Below are 15,584 nucleotides of genomic sequence, written 5' to 3' on the forward strand. Positions count from 1 at the left end.
ATATAGGCCTCTTAGCGCTCAGAATGTCCAATTGCAGTTTCTACAGAAAGAGTGTTTCAGAACGGCTCAATCAAAAGTAAGGTTCAACTCTGTTAGTTGAATGCACAGAACAGAAAGAAGTTTTATACAAGGCTTCTGTGTAGTTTATATTTGAACATATTCTTTTTTCCACTAATACCCACTTAGCGCTACGAATGTCCAGTTGCATTTTCTACAGACAGAGTGTTTCAAAACTGCTCAATCAAAAGTATGGTTTAACTCTGTTAGCTGAATGCTCAGATCAGAAAGAAGTTTCACAGAATGCTTCTGTGTAGTTTATATTTGAATATATTCCTTTTTCCACTACTACGCTCTTAGCGCTCCAAATGTCCAGTTGCATTTTCTACAGAAAGAGTGTTCAGATCTGCTCAATCAAAAGTATGGTTTAACTCTGTTAGCTGAATGCACAGATCAGAAAGAAGTTTCACCGAATGATTCTGTGTAGTTTATATTTGAAGACATTCCTTTTTCCACTATTACCCTCTTAGCGCTCCGAATCTCCACTTGCATTTTCTACAAAAAGAGTGTTTCATAACTGCTCAATCAAAAATATGTTTTATCTCTGTTAACTGAATTTACAGATCAGAAATAAGTTTCACAGAATGCATCTGTGTAGTTTTTATTTGAAGATATTCTTTTTCCAAATATAGGCCTCTTAGCGCTTAGCATGTCCAATTGCAGTTTCTACAGAAAGAGTGTTTCAGAACGGCTCAATCAAAAGTAAGGTTCAACTCTGTTAGTTGAATGCACAGAACAGAAAGAATTTTCACAGAATGCTACTGTGTAGTTTATATTTGAATATATTCCTTTTTCCACAATTACCCTCTTAGCGCTCCGAATGTCCACTTGCATTTTCTACAGAAAGAGTGTTCAGAACTGCGCAATCAAAAGTATGGTTTAACTCGGTTAGCTTAATGAACATATCAGAAATAAGTTTCACACAATGCTTCTGTGTAGTTTTTATTTGAAGATATTATTTTTCCCAATAGAGGCCTCTTAGCGCTCAGAATGTCCAATTGCAGTTTCTACAGAAAGAGTGTTTCAGAAAGGCTCAATCAAAAGTAAGGTTCAACTCTGTTAGTTGAATGCACAGAACAGAAAGAAGGTTCATACAATGCTTCTGTGTAGTTTATATTTGAACATATTCTTTTTTCCACTATTACCCACTTAGCGCTACGAATGTCCAGTTGCATTTTCTACAGACAGAGTGTTTCAAAACTGCTCAATTAAAAGTATGGTTTAATTCTGTTAGCTGAATGCTCAGATCAGAAAGAAGTTTCACAGAATGCTTCTGTGTAGTTTATATTTGAATATATTCCTTTTTCCACTACTACTCTCTTAGCGCTCCAAATGTCCAGTTGCATTTTCTACAGAAAGAGTGTTCAGATCTGCTCAATCAAAAGTATGGTTTAACTCTGTTAGCTGAATGCACAGATCAGAAAGAAGTTTCACAGAATGATTCTGTGTAGTTTATATTTGGAAACATTCCTTTTTCCACTATTACCCTCTTAGCGCTCCGAATCTCCACTTGCAATTTCTACAGAAAGAGTGTTTCAGAACGGCTCAATCAAAACTAAGGTTCAACTCTTTTAGTTGAACAAACAGAACAGAAAGAAGTTTCACACAATTCTTCTGTGTAGTTTTTATTTGTAGACATTCTTTTTCCCAATATAGGCCTCTTAGCGCTCAGAATGTCCAATTGCAGTTTCTACAGAAAGAGTGTTTCAGAACGGCTCAATCAAAAGTAAGGTTCAACTCTGTTAGTTGAATGCACAGAACAGAAAGAAGTTTCATACAAGGCTTCTGGGTAGTTTATATTTGAACATATTCTTTTTTCCACTATTACCCACTTAGCGCTACGAATGTCCAGTTGCATTTTCTACAGACAGAGTGTTTCAAAACTGCTCAATCAAAAGTATGGTTTAACTCTGTTAGCTGAATGCTCAGATCAGAAAGAAGTTTCACAGAATGCTTCTGTGTAGTTTATATTTGAATATATTCCTTTTTCCACTATACGCTCTTAGCGCTCCAAATGTCCAGTTGCATTTTCTACAGAAAGAGTGTTCAGATCTGCTCAATCAAAAGTATGGTTTAACTCTGTTAGCTGAATGCACAGATCAGAAAGAAGTTTCACCGAATGATTCCGTGTAGTTTATATTTGAAGACATTCCTTTTTCCACTATTACCCTCTTAGCGCTCCGAATCTCCACTTGCATTTTCTACAAAAAGAGTGTTTCATAACTGCTCAATCAAAACTAAGGTTCAACTCTTTTAGTTGAACAAACAGAACAGAAAGAAGTTTCACACAATTCTTCTGTGTAGTTTTTATTTGTAGACATTCTTTTTCCCAATATAGGCCTCTTAGCGCTCAGAATGTCCAATTGCAGTTTCTACAGAAAGAGTGTTTCAGAACGGCTCAATCAAAAGTAAGGTTCAACTCTGTTAGTTGAATGCACAGAACAGAAAGAAGTTTCATACAATGCTTCTGTGTAGTTTATATTTGAACATATTCTTTTTTCCACTATTACCCACTTAGCGCTACGAATGTCCAGTTGCATTTTCTACAGACAGAGTGTTTCAAACCTGCTCAATCAAAAGTATGGTTTAACTCTGTTAGCTGAATGCTCGGATCAAAAAGAAATTTCACAGAATGCTTCTGTGTAGTTTATATTTGAATACATTCCTTTTTCCACTACTACTCTCTTAGCGCTCCAAATGTCCAGTTGCATTTTCTACAGAAAGAGTGTTCAGATCTGCTCAATCAAAAGTATGGTTTAACTCTGTTAGCTGAATGCACAGATCAGAAAGAAGTTTCACAGAATGATTCTGTGTAGTTTATATTTGGAGACATTCCTTTTTCCACTATTACCCTCTTAGCGCTCCGAATCTCCACTTGCATTTTCTACAGAAAGAGTGTTTCAGAACGGCTCAATCAAAACTAAGGTTCAACTCTTTTAGTTGAACAAACAGAACAGAAAGAAGTTTCACACAATTCTTCTGTGTAGTTTTTATTTGTAGACATTCTTTTTCCCAATATAGGCCTCTTAGCGCTCAGAATGTCCAATTGCAGTTTCTACAGAAAGAGTGTTTCAGAACGGCTCAATCAAAAGTAAGGTTCAACTCTGTTAGTTGAATGCACAGAACAGAAAGAAGTTTCATACAAGGCTTCTGTGTAGTTTATATTTGAACATATTCTTTTTTCCACTATTACCCACTTAGCGCTACGAATGGCCAGTTGCATTTTCTACAGACAGAGTGTTTCAAAACTGCTCAATCAAAAGTATGGTTTAACTCTGTTAGCTGAATGCTCAGATCAGAAAGAAGTTTCACAGAATGCTTCTGTGTAGTTTATATTTGAATATATTACTTCTTCCACTACTACGCTCTTAGCGCTCCAAATGTCCAGTTGCATTTTCTACAGAAAGAGTGTTCAGATCTGCTCAATCAAAAGTATGGTTTAACTCTGTTAGCTGAATGCACAGATCAAAAAGAAGTTTCACCGAATGATTCCGTGTAGTTTATATTTGAAGACATTCCTTTTTCCACTATTACCCTCTTAGCGCTCCGAATCTCCACTTGCATTTTCTACAAAAAGAGTGTTTCATAACTGCTCAATCAAAAATATGTTTTATCTCTGTTAACTGAATTTACAGATCAGAAATAAGTTTCACAGAATGCATCTGCGTAGTTTTTATTTGAAGATATTCTTTTTCCCAATATAGGCCTCTTAGCGCTTAGCATGTCCAATTGCAGTTTCTACAGAAAGAGTGTTTCAGAACGGCTCAATCAAAAGTAAGGTTCAACTCTGTTAGTTGAATGCACAGAACAGAAAGAATTTTCACAGAATGCTACTGTGTAGTTTATATTTGAATATATTCCTTTTTCCACAATTACCCTCTTAGCGCTCCGAATGTCCACTTGCATTTTCTACAGAAAGAGTGTTCAGAACTGCGCAATCAAAAGTATGGTTTAACTCGGTTAGCTTAATGAACATATCAGAAATAAGTTTCACACAATGCTTCTGTGTAGTTTTTATTTGAAGATATTATTTTTCCCAATAGAGGCCTCTTAGCGCTCAGAATGTCCAATTGCAGTTTCTACAGAAAGAGTGTTTCAGAAAGGCTCAATCAAATGTAAGGTTCAACTCAGTTGAATGCACAGAACAGAAAGAAGTTTCATACAATGCTTCTGTGTAGTTTATATTTGAACATATTCTTTTTTCGACTATTACCCACTTAGCGCTACGAATGTCCAGTTGCATTTTCTACAGACAGAGTGTTTCAAAACTGCTCAATTAAAAGTATGGTTTATCTCTGTTAGCTGAATGCTCAGATCAGAAAGAAGTTTCACAGAATGCTTCTGTGTAGTTTATATTTGAATATATTCCTTTTTCCACTACTACTCTCTTAGCGCTCCAAATGTCCAGTTGCATTTTCTACAGAAAGAGTGTTCAGATCTGCTCAATCAAAAGTATGGTTTAACTCTGTTAGCTGAACGCACAGATCAGAAAGAAGTTTCACAGAATGATTCTGTGTAGTTTATATTTGGAAACATTCCTTTTTCCACTATTACCCTCTTAGCGCTCCGAATCTCCACTTGCATTTTCTACAGAAAGAGTGTTTCAGAACGGCTCAATCAAAACTAAGGTTCAACTCTTTTAGTTGAACAAACAGAACAGAAAGAAGTTTCACACAATTCTTCTGTGTAGTTTTTATTTGTAGACATTCTTTTTCCCAATATAGGCCTCTTAGCGCTCAGAATGTCCAATTGCAGTTTCTACAGAAAGAGTGTTTCAGAACGGCTCAATCAAAAGTAAGGTTCAACTCTGTTAGTTGAATGCACAGAACAGAAAGAAGTTTCATACAAGGCTTCTGGGTAGTTTATATTTGAACATATTCTTTTTTCCACTATTACCCACTTAGCGCTACGAATGTCCAGTTGCATTTTCTACAGACAGAGTGTTTCAAAACTGCTCAATCAAAAGTATGGTTTAACTCTGTTAGCTGAATGCTCAGATCAGAAAGAAGTTTCACAGAATGCTTCTGTGTAGTTTATATTTGAATATATTCCTTTTTCCACTACTACGCTCTTAGCGCTCCAAATGTCCAGTTGCATTTTCTACAGAAAGAGTGTTCAGATCTGCTCAATCAAAATATGGTTTAACTCTGTTAGCTGAATGCACAGATCAGAAAGAAGTTTCACAGAATGATTCTGTGTAGTTTATATTTGGAGACATTCCTTTTTCCACTATTACCCTCTTAGCGCTCCGAATCTCCACTTGCATTTTCTACAGAAAGAGTGTTTCAGAACGGCTCAATCAAAACTAAGGTTCAACTCTTTTAGTTGAACAAACAGAACAGAAAGAAGTTTCACACAATTCTTCTGTGTAGTTTTTATTTGTAGACATTCTTTTTCCCAATATAGGCCTCTTAGCGCTCAGAATGTCCAATTGCAGTTTCTACAGAAAGAGTGTTTCAGAACGGCTCAATCAAAAGTAAGGTTCAACTCTGTTAGTTGAATGCACAGAACAGAAAGAAGTTTCATACAAGGCTTCTGTGTAGTTTATATTTGAACATTTTCTTTTTTCCACTATTACCCACTTAGCGCTACGAATGTCCCGTTGCATTTTCTACAGACAGAGTGTTTCAAAACTGCTCAATCAAAAGTATGGTTTAACTCTGTTAGCTGAATGCTCAGATCAGAAAGAAGTTTCACAGAATGCTTCTGTGTAGTTTATATTTGAATATATTCCTTTTTCCACTACTACGCTCTTAGCGCTCCAAATGTCCAGTTGCATTTTCTACAGAAAGAGTGTTCAGATCTGCTCAATCAAAAGTATGGTTTAACTCTGTTAGCTGAATGCACAGATCAGAAAGAAGTTTCACCGAATGATTCCGTGTAGTTTATATTTGAAGACATTCCTTTTTCCACTATTACCCTCTTAGCGCTCCGTATCTCCACTTGCATTTTCTACAAAAAGAGTGTTTCATAACTGCTCAATCAAAAATATGTTTTATCTCTGTTAACTGAATTTACAGATCAGAAATAAGTTTCACAGAATGCATCTGTGTAGTTTTTATTTGAAGATATTCTTTTTCCCAATATAGGCCTCTTAGCGCTTAGCATGTCCAATTGCAGTTTCTACAGAAAGAGTGTTTCAGAACGGCTCAATCAAAAGTAAGGTTCAACTCTGTTAGTTGAATGCACAGAACAGAAAGAATTTTCACAGAATGCTACTGTGTAGTTTATATTTGAATATATTCCTTTTTCCACAATTACCCTCTTAGCGCTCCGAATGTCCACTTGCATTTTCTACAGAAAGAGTGTTCAGAACTGCGCAATCAAAAGTATGGTTTAACTCGGTTAGCTTAATGAACATATCAGAAATAAGTTTCACACAATGCTTCTGTGTAGTTTTTATTTGAAGATATTATTTTTCCCAATAGAGGCCTCTTAGCGCTCAGAATGTCCAATTGCAGTTTCTACAGAAAGAGTGTTTAAGAAAGGCTCAATCAAAAGTAAGGTTCAACTCTGTTAGTTGAATGCACAGAACAGAAAGAAGTTTCATACAATGCTTCTGTGTAGTTTATATTTGAACATATTCTTTTTTCCACTATTACCCACTTAGCGCTACGAATGTCCAGTTGCATTTTCTACAGACAGAGTGTTTCAAAACTGCTCAATTAAAAGTATGGTTTAACTCTGTTAGCTGAATGCTCAGATCAGAAAGAAGTTTCACAGAATGCTTCTGTGTAGTTTATATTTGAATATATTCCTTTTTCCACTACTACTCTCTTAGCGCTCCAAATGTCCAGTTGCATTTTCTACAGAAAGAGTGTTCAGATCTGCTCAATCAAAAGTATGGTTTAACTCTGTTAGCTGAATGCACAGATCAGAAAGAAGTTTCACAGAATTATTCTGTGTAGTTTATATTTGGAAACATTCCTTTTTCCACTATTACCCTCTTAGCGCTCCGAATCTCCACTTGCATTTTCTACAGAAAGAGTGTTTCAGAACGGCTCAATCAAAACTAATGTTCAACTCTTTTAGTTGAACAAACAGAACAGAAAGAAGTTTCACACAATTCTTCTGTGTAGTTTTTATTTGTAGACATTCTTTTTCCCAATATAGGCCTCTTAGCGCTCAGAATGTCCAATTGCAGTTTCTACAGAAAGAGTGTTTCAGAACGGCTCAATCAAAAGTAAGGTTCAACTCTGTTAGTTGAATGCACAGAACAGAAAGAAGTTTCATACAAGGCTTCTGGGTAGTTTATATTTGAACATATTCTTTTTTCCACTATTACCCACTTAGCGCTACGAATGTCCAGTTGCATTTTCTACAGACAGAGTGTTTCAAAACTGCTCAATCAAAAGTATGGTTTAACTCTGTTAGCTGAATGCTCAGATCAGAAAGAAGTTTCACAGAATGCTTCTGTGTAGTTTATATTTGAATATATTCCTTTTTCCACTACTACGCTCTTAGCGCTCCAAATGTCCAGTTGCATTTTCTACAGAAAGAGTGTTCAGATCTGCTCAATCAAAAGTATGGTTTAACTCTGTTAGCTGAATGCACAGATCAGAAAGAAGTTTCACCGAATGATTCTGTGTAGTTTATATTTGGAGACATTCCTTTTTCCACTATTACCCTCTTAGCGCTCCGAATCTCCACTTGCATTTTCTACAGAAAGAGTGTTTCAGAACGGCTCAATCAAAACTAAGGTTCAAATCTTTTAGTTGAACAAACAGAACAGAAAGAAGTTTCACACAATTCTTCTGTGTAGTTTTTATTTGTAGACATTCTTTTTCCCAATATAGGCCTCTTAGCGCTCAGAATGTCCAATTGCAGTTTCTACAGAAAGAGTGTTTCAGAACGGCTCAATCAAAAGTAAGGTTCAACTCTGTTAGTTGAATGCACAGAACAGAAAGAAGTTTCATACAAGGCTTCTGTGTAGTTTATATTTGAACATATTCTTTTTTCCACTATTACCCACTTAGCGCTACGAATGTCCAGTTGCATTTTCTACAGACAGAGTGTTTCAAAACTGCTCAATCAAAAGTATGGTTTAACTCTGTTAGCTGAATGCTCAGATCAGAAAGAAGTTTCACAGAATGCTTCTGTGTAGTTTATATTTGAATATATTCCTTTTTCCACTACTACGCTCTTAGCGCTCCAAATGTCCAGTTGCATTTTCTACAGAAAGAGTGTTCAGATCTGCTCAATCAAAAGTATGGTTTAACTCTGTTAGCTGAATGCACAGATCAGAAAGAAGTTTCACCGAATGATTCCGTGTAGTTTATATTTGAAGACATTCCTTTTTCCACTATTACCCTCTTAGCGCTCCGAATCTCCACTTGCATTTTCTACAAAAAGAGTGTTTCATAACTGCTCAATCAAAAATATGTTTTATCTCTGTTAACTGAATATACAGATCAGAAATAAGTTTCACAGAATGCATCTGTGTAGTTTTTATTTGAAGATATTCTTTTTTCCAATATAGTCCTCTTAGCGCTTAGCATGTCCAATTGCAGTTTCTACAGAAAGAGTGTTTCAGAACGGCTCAATCAAAAGTAAGGTTCAACTCTGTTAGTTGAATGCACAGAACAGAAAGAATTTTCACAGAATGCTACTGTGTAGTTTATATTTGAATATATTCCTTTTTCCACAATTACCCTCTTAGCGCTCCGAATGTCCACTTGCATTTTCTACAGAAAGAGTGTTCAGAACTGCGCAATCAAAAGTATGGTTTAACTCAGTTAGCTTAATGAACATATCAGAAATAAGTTTCACACAATGCTTCTGTGTAGTTTTGATTTGAAGATATTATTTTTCCCAATAGAGGCCTCTTAGCACTCAGAATGTCCAATTGCAGTTTCTACAGAAAGAGTGTTTCAGAACGGCTCAATCAAAAGTAAGGTTCAACTCTGTTAGTTGAATGCACAGAACAGAAAGTAGTTTCATACAATGCTTCTGTGTAGTTTATATTTGAACATATTCTTTTTTCCACTATTACCCACTTAGCGCTACGAATGTCCAGTTGCATTTTCTACAGACAGAGTGTTTCAAAACTGCTCAATCAAAAGTATGGTTTAACTCTGTTAGCTGAATGCTCAGATCAGAAAGAAATTTCACAGAATGCTTCTGTGTAGTTTATATTTGAATATATTCCTTTTTCCACTACTACTCTCTTAGCGCTCCAAATGTCCAGTTGCATTTTCTACAGAAAGAGTGTTCAGATCTGCTCAATCAAAAGTATGGTTTAACTCTGTTAGCTGAATGCACAGATCAGAAAGAAGTTTCACAGAATGATTCTGTGTAGTTTATATTTGGAGACATTCCTTTTTCCACTATTACCCTCTTAGCGCTCCGAATCTCCACTTGCATTTTCTACAGAAAGAGTGTTTCAGAACGGCTCAATCAAAACTAAGGTTCAACTCTTTTAGTTGAACAAACAGAACAGAAAGAAGTTTCACACAATTCTTCTGTGTAGTGTTTATTTGTAGACATTCTTTTTCCCAATATAGGCCTCTTAGCGCTCAGAATGTCCAATTGCAGTTTCTACAGAAAGAGTGTTTCAGAACGGCTCAATAAAAAGTAAGGTTCAACTCTGTTACTTGAATGCACAGAACAGAAAGAAGTTTCATACAAGGCTTCTGTGTAGTTTATATTTGAACATATTCTTTTTTCCACTATTACCCCCTTAGCGCTACGAATGTCCAGTTGCATTTTCTACAGACAGAGTGTTTCAAAACTGCTCAATCAAAAGAATGGTTTAACTCTGTTAGCTGAATGCTCAGATCAGAAAGAACTTTCACAGAATGCTTCTGTGTAGTTTATATTTGAATATATTCCTTTTTCCACTACTACGCTCTTAGCGCTCCAAATGTCCAGTTGCATTTTCTACAGAAAGAGTGTTCAGATCTGCTCAATCAAAAGTATGGTTTAACTCTGTTAGCTGAATGCACAGATCAGAAAGAAGTTTCACCGAATGATTCCGTGTAGTTTATATTTGAAGACATTCCTTTTTCCACTATTACCCTCTTAGCGCTCCGAATCTCCACTTGCATTTTCTACAAAAAGAGTGTTTCATAACTGCTCAATCAAAAATATGTTTTATCTCTGTTAACTGAATTTACAGATCAGAAATAAGTTTCACAGAATGCATCTGTGTAGTTTTTATTTGAAGATATTCTTTTTCCCAATATAGGCCTCTTAGCGCTTAGCATGTCCAATTGCAGTTTCTACAGAAAGAGTGTTTCAGAACGGCTCAATCAAAAGTAAGGTTCAACTCTGTTAGTTGAATGCACAGAACAGAAAGAATTTTCACAGAATGCTACTGTGTAGTTTATATTTGAATATATTCCTTTTTCCACAATTACCCTCTTAGCGCTCCGAATGTCCACTTGCATTTTCTACAGAAAGAGTGTTCAGAACTGCGCAATCAAAAGTATGGTTTAACTCGGTTAGCTTAATGAACTTATCAGAAATAAGTTTCACACAATGCTTCTGTGTAGTTTTTATTTGAAGATATTATTTTTCCCAATAGAGGCCTCTTAGCGCTCAGAATGTCCAATTGCAGTTTCTACAGAAAGAGTGTTTCAGAAAGGCTCAATCAAAAGTAAGGTTCAACTCTGTTAGTTGAATGCACAGAACAGAAAGAAGTTTCATACAATGCTTCTGTGTAGTTTATATTTGAACATATTCTTTTTTCCACTATTACCCACTTAGCGCTACGAATGTCCAGTTGCATTTTCTACAGACAGAGTGTTTCAAAACTGCTCAATCAAAAGTATGGTTTAACTCTGTTAGCTGAATGCTCAGATCAGAAAGAAGTTTCACAGAATGCTTCTGTGTAGTTTATATTTGAATATATTCCTTTTTCCACTACTACGCTCATAGCGCTCCAAATGTCCAGTTGCATTTTCTACAGAAAGAGTGTTCAGATCTGCTCAATCAAAAGTATGGTTTAACTCTGTTAGCTGAATGCACAGATCAGAAAGAAGTTTCACCGAATGATTCCGTGTAGTTTATATTTGAAGACATTCCTTTTTCCACTATTACCCTCTTAGCGCTCCGAATCTCCACTTGCATTTTCTACAAAAAGAGTGTTTCATAACTGCTCAATCAAAAATATGTTTTATCTCTGTTAACTGAATATACAGATCAGAAATAAGTTTCACAGAATGCATCTGTGTAGTTTTTATTTGAAGATATTCTTTTTTCCAATATAGTCCTCTTAGCGCTTAGCATGTCCAATTGCAGTTTCTACAGAAAGAGTGTTTCAGAACGGCTCAATCAAAAGTAAGGTTCAACTCTGTTAGTTGAATGCACAGAACAGAAAGAATTTTCACAGAATGCTACTGTGTAGTTTATATTTGAATATATTCCTTTTTCCACAATTACCCTCTTAGCGCTCCGAATGTCCACTTGCATTTTCTACAGAAAGAGTGTTCAGAACTGCGCAATCAAAAGTATGGTTTAACTCAGTTAGCTTAATGAACATATCAGAAATAAGTTTCACACAATGCTTCTGTGTAGTTTTGATTTGAAGATATTATTTTTCCCAATAGAGGCCTCTTAGCACTCAGAATGTCCAATTGCAGTTTCTACAGAAAGAGTGTTTCAGAACGGCTCAATCAAAAGTAAGGTTCAACTCTGTTAGTTGAATGCACAGAACAGAAAGTAGTTTCATACAATGCTTCTGTGTAGTTTATATTTGAACATATTCTTTTTTCCACTATTACCCACTTAGCGCTACGAATGTCCAGTTGCATTTTCTACAGACAGAGTGTTTCAAAACTGCTCAATCAAAAGTATGGTTTAACTCTGTTAGCTGAATGCTCAGATCAGAAAGAAATTTCACAGAATGCTTCTGTGTAGTTTATATTTGAATATATTCCTTTTTCCACTACTACTCTCTTAGCGCTCCAAATGTCCAGTTGCATTTTCTACAGAAAGAGTGTTCAGATCTGCTCAATCAAAAGTATGGTTTAACTCTGTTAGCTGAATGCACAGATCAGAAAGAAGTTTCACAGAATGATTCTGTGTAGTTTATATTTGGAGACATTCCTTTTTCCACTATTACCCTCTTAGCGCTCCGAATCTCCACTTGCATTTTCTACAGAAAGAGTGTTTCAGAACGGCTCAATCAAAACTAAGGTTCAACTCTTTTAGTTGAACAAACAGAACAGAAAGAAGTTTCACACAATTCTTCTGTGTAGTGTTTATTTGTAGACATTCTTTTTCCCAATATAGGCCTCTTAGCGCTCAGAATGTCCAATTGCAGTTTCTACAGAAAGAGTGTTTCAGAACGGCTCAATAAAAAGTAAGGTTCAACTCTGTTACTTGAATGCACAGAACAGAAAGAAGTTTCATACAAGGCTTCTGTGTAGTTTATATTTGAACATATTCTTTTTTCCACTATTACCCACTTAGCGCTACGAATGTCCAGTTGCATTTTCTACAGACAGAGTGTTTCAAAACTGCTCGATCAAAAGTATGGTTTAACTCTGTTAGCTGAATGCTCAGATCAGAAAGAAGTTTCACAGAATGCTTCTGTGTAGTTTGTATTTGAATATATTCCTTTTTCCACTACTACGCTCTTAGCGCTCCAAATGTCCAGTTGCATTTTCTACAGAAAGAGTGTTCAGATCTGCTCAATCAAAAGTATGGTTTAACTCTGTTAGCTGAATGCACAGATCAGAAAGAAGTTTCACCGAATGATTCCGTGTAGTTTATATTTGAAGACATTCCTTTTTCCACTATTACCCACTTAGCGCTCCGAATCTCCACTTGCATTTTCTACAAAAAGAGTGTTTCATAACTGCTCAATCAAAAATATGTTTTATCTCTGTTAACTGAATTTACAGATCAGAAATAAGTTTCACAGAATGCATCTGTGTAGTTTTTATTTGAAGATATTCTTTTTCCCAATATAGGCCTCTTAGCGCTTAGCATGTCCAATTGCAGTTTCTACAGAAAGAGTGTTTCAGAACGGCTCAATCAAAAGTAAGGTTCAACTCTGTTAGTTGAATGCACAGAACAGAAAGAATTTTCACAGAATGCTACTGTGTAGTTTATATTTGAATATATTCCTTTTTCCACAATTACCCTCTTAGCGCTCCGAATGTCCACTTGCATTTTCTACAGAAAGAGTGTTCAGAACTGCGCAATCAAAAGTATGGTTTAACTCGGTTAGCTTAATGAACATATCAGAAATAAGTTTCACACAATGCTTCTGTGTAGTTTTTATTTGAAGATATTATTTTTCCCAATAGAGGCCTCTTAGCGCTCAGAATGTCCAATTGCAGTTTCTACAGAAAGAGTGTTTCAGAAAGGCTCAATCAAAAGTAAGGTTCAACTCTGTTAGTTGAATGCACAGAACAGAAAGAAGTTTCATACAATGCTTCTGTGTAGTTTATATTTGAACATATTTTTTTTCCACTATTACCCACTTAGCGCTACGAATGTCCAGTTGCATTTTCTACAGACAGAGTGTTTCAAAACTGCTCAATTAAAAGTATGGTTTAACTCTGTTAGCTGAATGCTCAGATCAGAAAGAAGTTTCACAGAATGCTTCTGTGTAGTTTATATTTGAATATATTCCTTTTTCCACTACTACTCTCTTAGCGCTCCAAATGTCCAGTTGCATTTTCTACAGAAAGAGAGTTCAGATCTGCTCAATCAAAAGTATGGTTTAACTCTGTTAGCTGAATGCACAGATCAGAAAGAAGTTTCACAGAATGATTCTGAGTAGTTTATATTTGGAAACATTCCTTTTTCCACTATTACCCTCTTAGCGCTCCGAATCTCCACTTGCATTTTCTACAGAAAGAGTGTTTCAGAACGGCTCAATCAAAACTAAGGTTCAACTCTTTTAGTTGAACAAACAGAACAGAAAGAAGTTTCACACAATTCTTCTGTGTAGTTTTTATTTGTAGACATTCTTTTTCCCAATATAGGCCTCTTAGCGCTCAGAATGTCCAATTGCAGTTTCTACAGAAAGAGAGTTTCAGAACGGCTCAATCAAAAGTAAGGTTCAACTCTGTTAGTTGAATGCACAGAACAGAAAGAAGTTTCATACAAGGCTTCTGGGTAGTTTATATTTGAACATATTCTTTTTTCCACTATTACCCACTTAGCGCTACGAATGTCCAGTTGCATTTTCTACAGACAGAGTGTTTCAAAACTGCTCAATCAAAAGTATGGTTTAACTCTGTTAGCTGAATGCTCAGATCAGAAAGAAGTTTCACAGAATGCTTCTGTGTAGTTTATATTTGAATATATTCCTTTTTCCACTACTACGCTCTTAGCGCTCCAAATGTCCAGTTGCATTTTCTACAGAAAGAGTGTTCAGTTCTGCTCAATCAAAAGTATGGTTTAACTCTGTTAGCTGAATGCACAGATCAGAAAGAAGTTTCACAGAATGATTCCGTGTAGTTTATATTTGAAGACATTCCTTTTTCCACTATTACCCTCTTAGCGCTCCGAATCTCCACTTGCATTTTCTACAAAAAGAGTGTTTCATAACTGCTCAATCAAAACTAAGGTTCAACTCTTTTAGTTGAACAAACAGAACAGAAAGAAGTTTCACACAATTCTTCTGTGTAGTTTTTATTTGTAGACATTCTTTTTCCCAATATAGGCCTCTTAGCGCTCAGAATGTCCAATTGAAGTTTCTACAGAAAGAGTGTTTCAGAAAGGCTCAATCAAAAGTAAGGTTCAACTCTGTTTGTTGAATGCACAGAACAGAAAGAAGTTTCATACAAGGTTTCTGTGTAGTTTATATTTGAACATATTCTTTTTTCCACTATTACCCACTTAGCGCTACGAACGTCCAGTTGCATTTTCTACAGACAGAGTGTTTCAAAACTGCTCAATCAAAAGTATGGTTTAACTCTGTTAGCTGAATGCTCAGATCAGAAAGAAGTTTCACAGAATGCTTCTGTGTAGTTTATATTTGAATATATTCCTTTTTCCACTACTACGCTCTTAGCGCTCCAAATGTCCAGTTGCATTTTCTACAGAAAGAGTGTTCAGATCTGCTCAATCAAAAGTATGGTTTAACTCTGTTAGCTGAATGCACAGATCAGAAAGAAGTTTCACCGAATGATTCCGTGTAGTTTATATTTGAAGACATTCCTTTTTCCACTATTACCCTCTTAGCGCTCCGAATCTCCACTTGCATTTTCTACAAAAAGAGTGTTTCATAACTGCTCAATCAAAAATATGTTTTATCTTTGTTAACTGAATTTACAGATCAGAAATAAGTTTCACAGAATGCATCTGTGTAGTTTTTATTTGAAGATATTCTTTTTCCCAATATAGGCCTCTTAGCGCTTAGCATGTCCAATTGCAGTTTCTACAGAAAGAGTGTTTCAGAACGGCTCAATCAAAAGTAAGGTTCAATTCTGTTAGTTGAATGCACAGAACAGAAAGAATTTTCACATAATGCTACTGTGTAGTTTATATTTGAATATATTCCCTTTTCCACAATTACCCTCTTAGCGCTCCGAATGTCCACTTGCATTTTCTACAGAAAGAGTGTT

Source organism: Symphalangus syndactylus, chromosome 16, assembly GCF_028878055.3.
Source record: "Symphalangus syndactylus isolate Jambi chromosome 16, NHGRI_mSymSyn1-v2.1_pri, whole genome shotgun sequence".
Lineage (NCBI taxonomy): Eukaryota > Metazoa > Chordata > Mammalia > Primates > Hylobatidae > Symphalangus > Symphalangus syndactylus.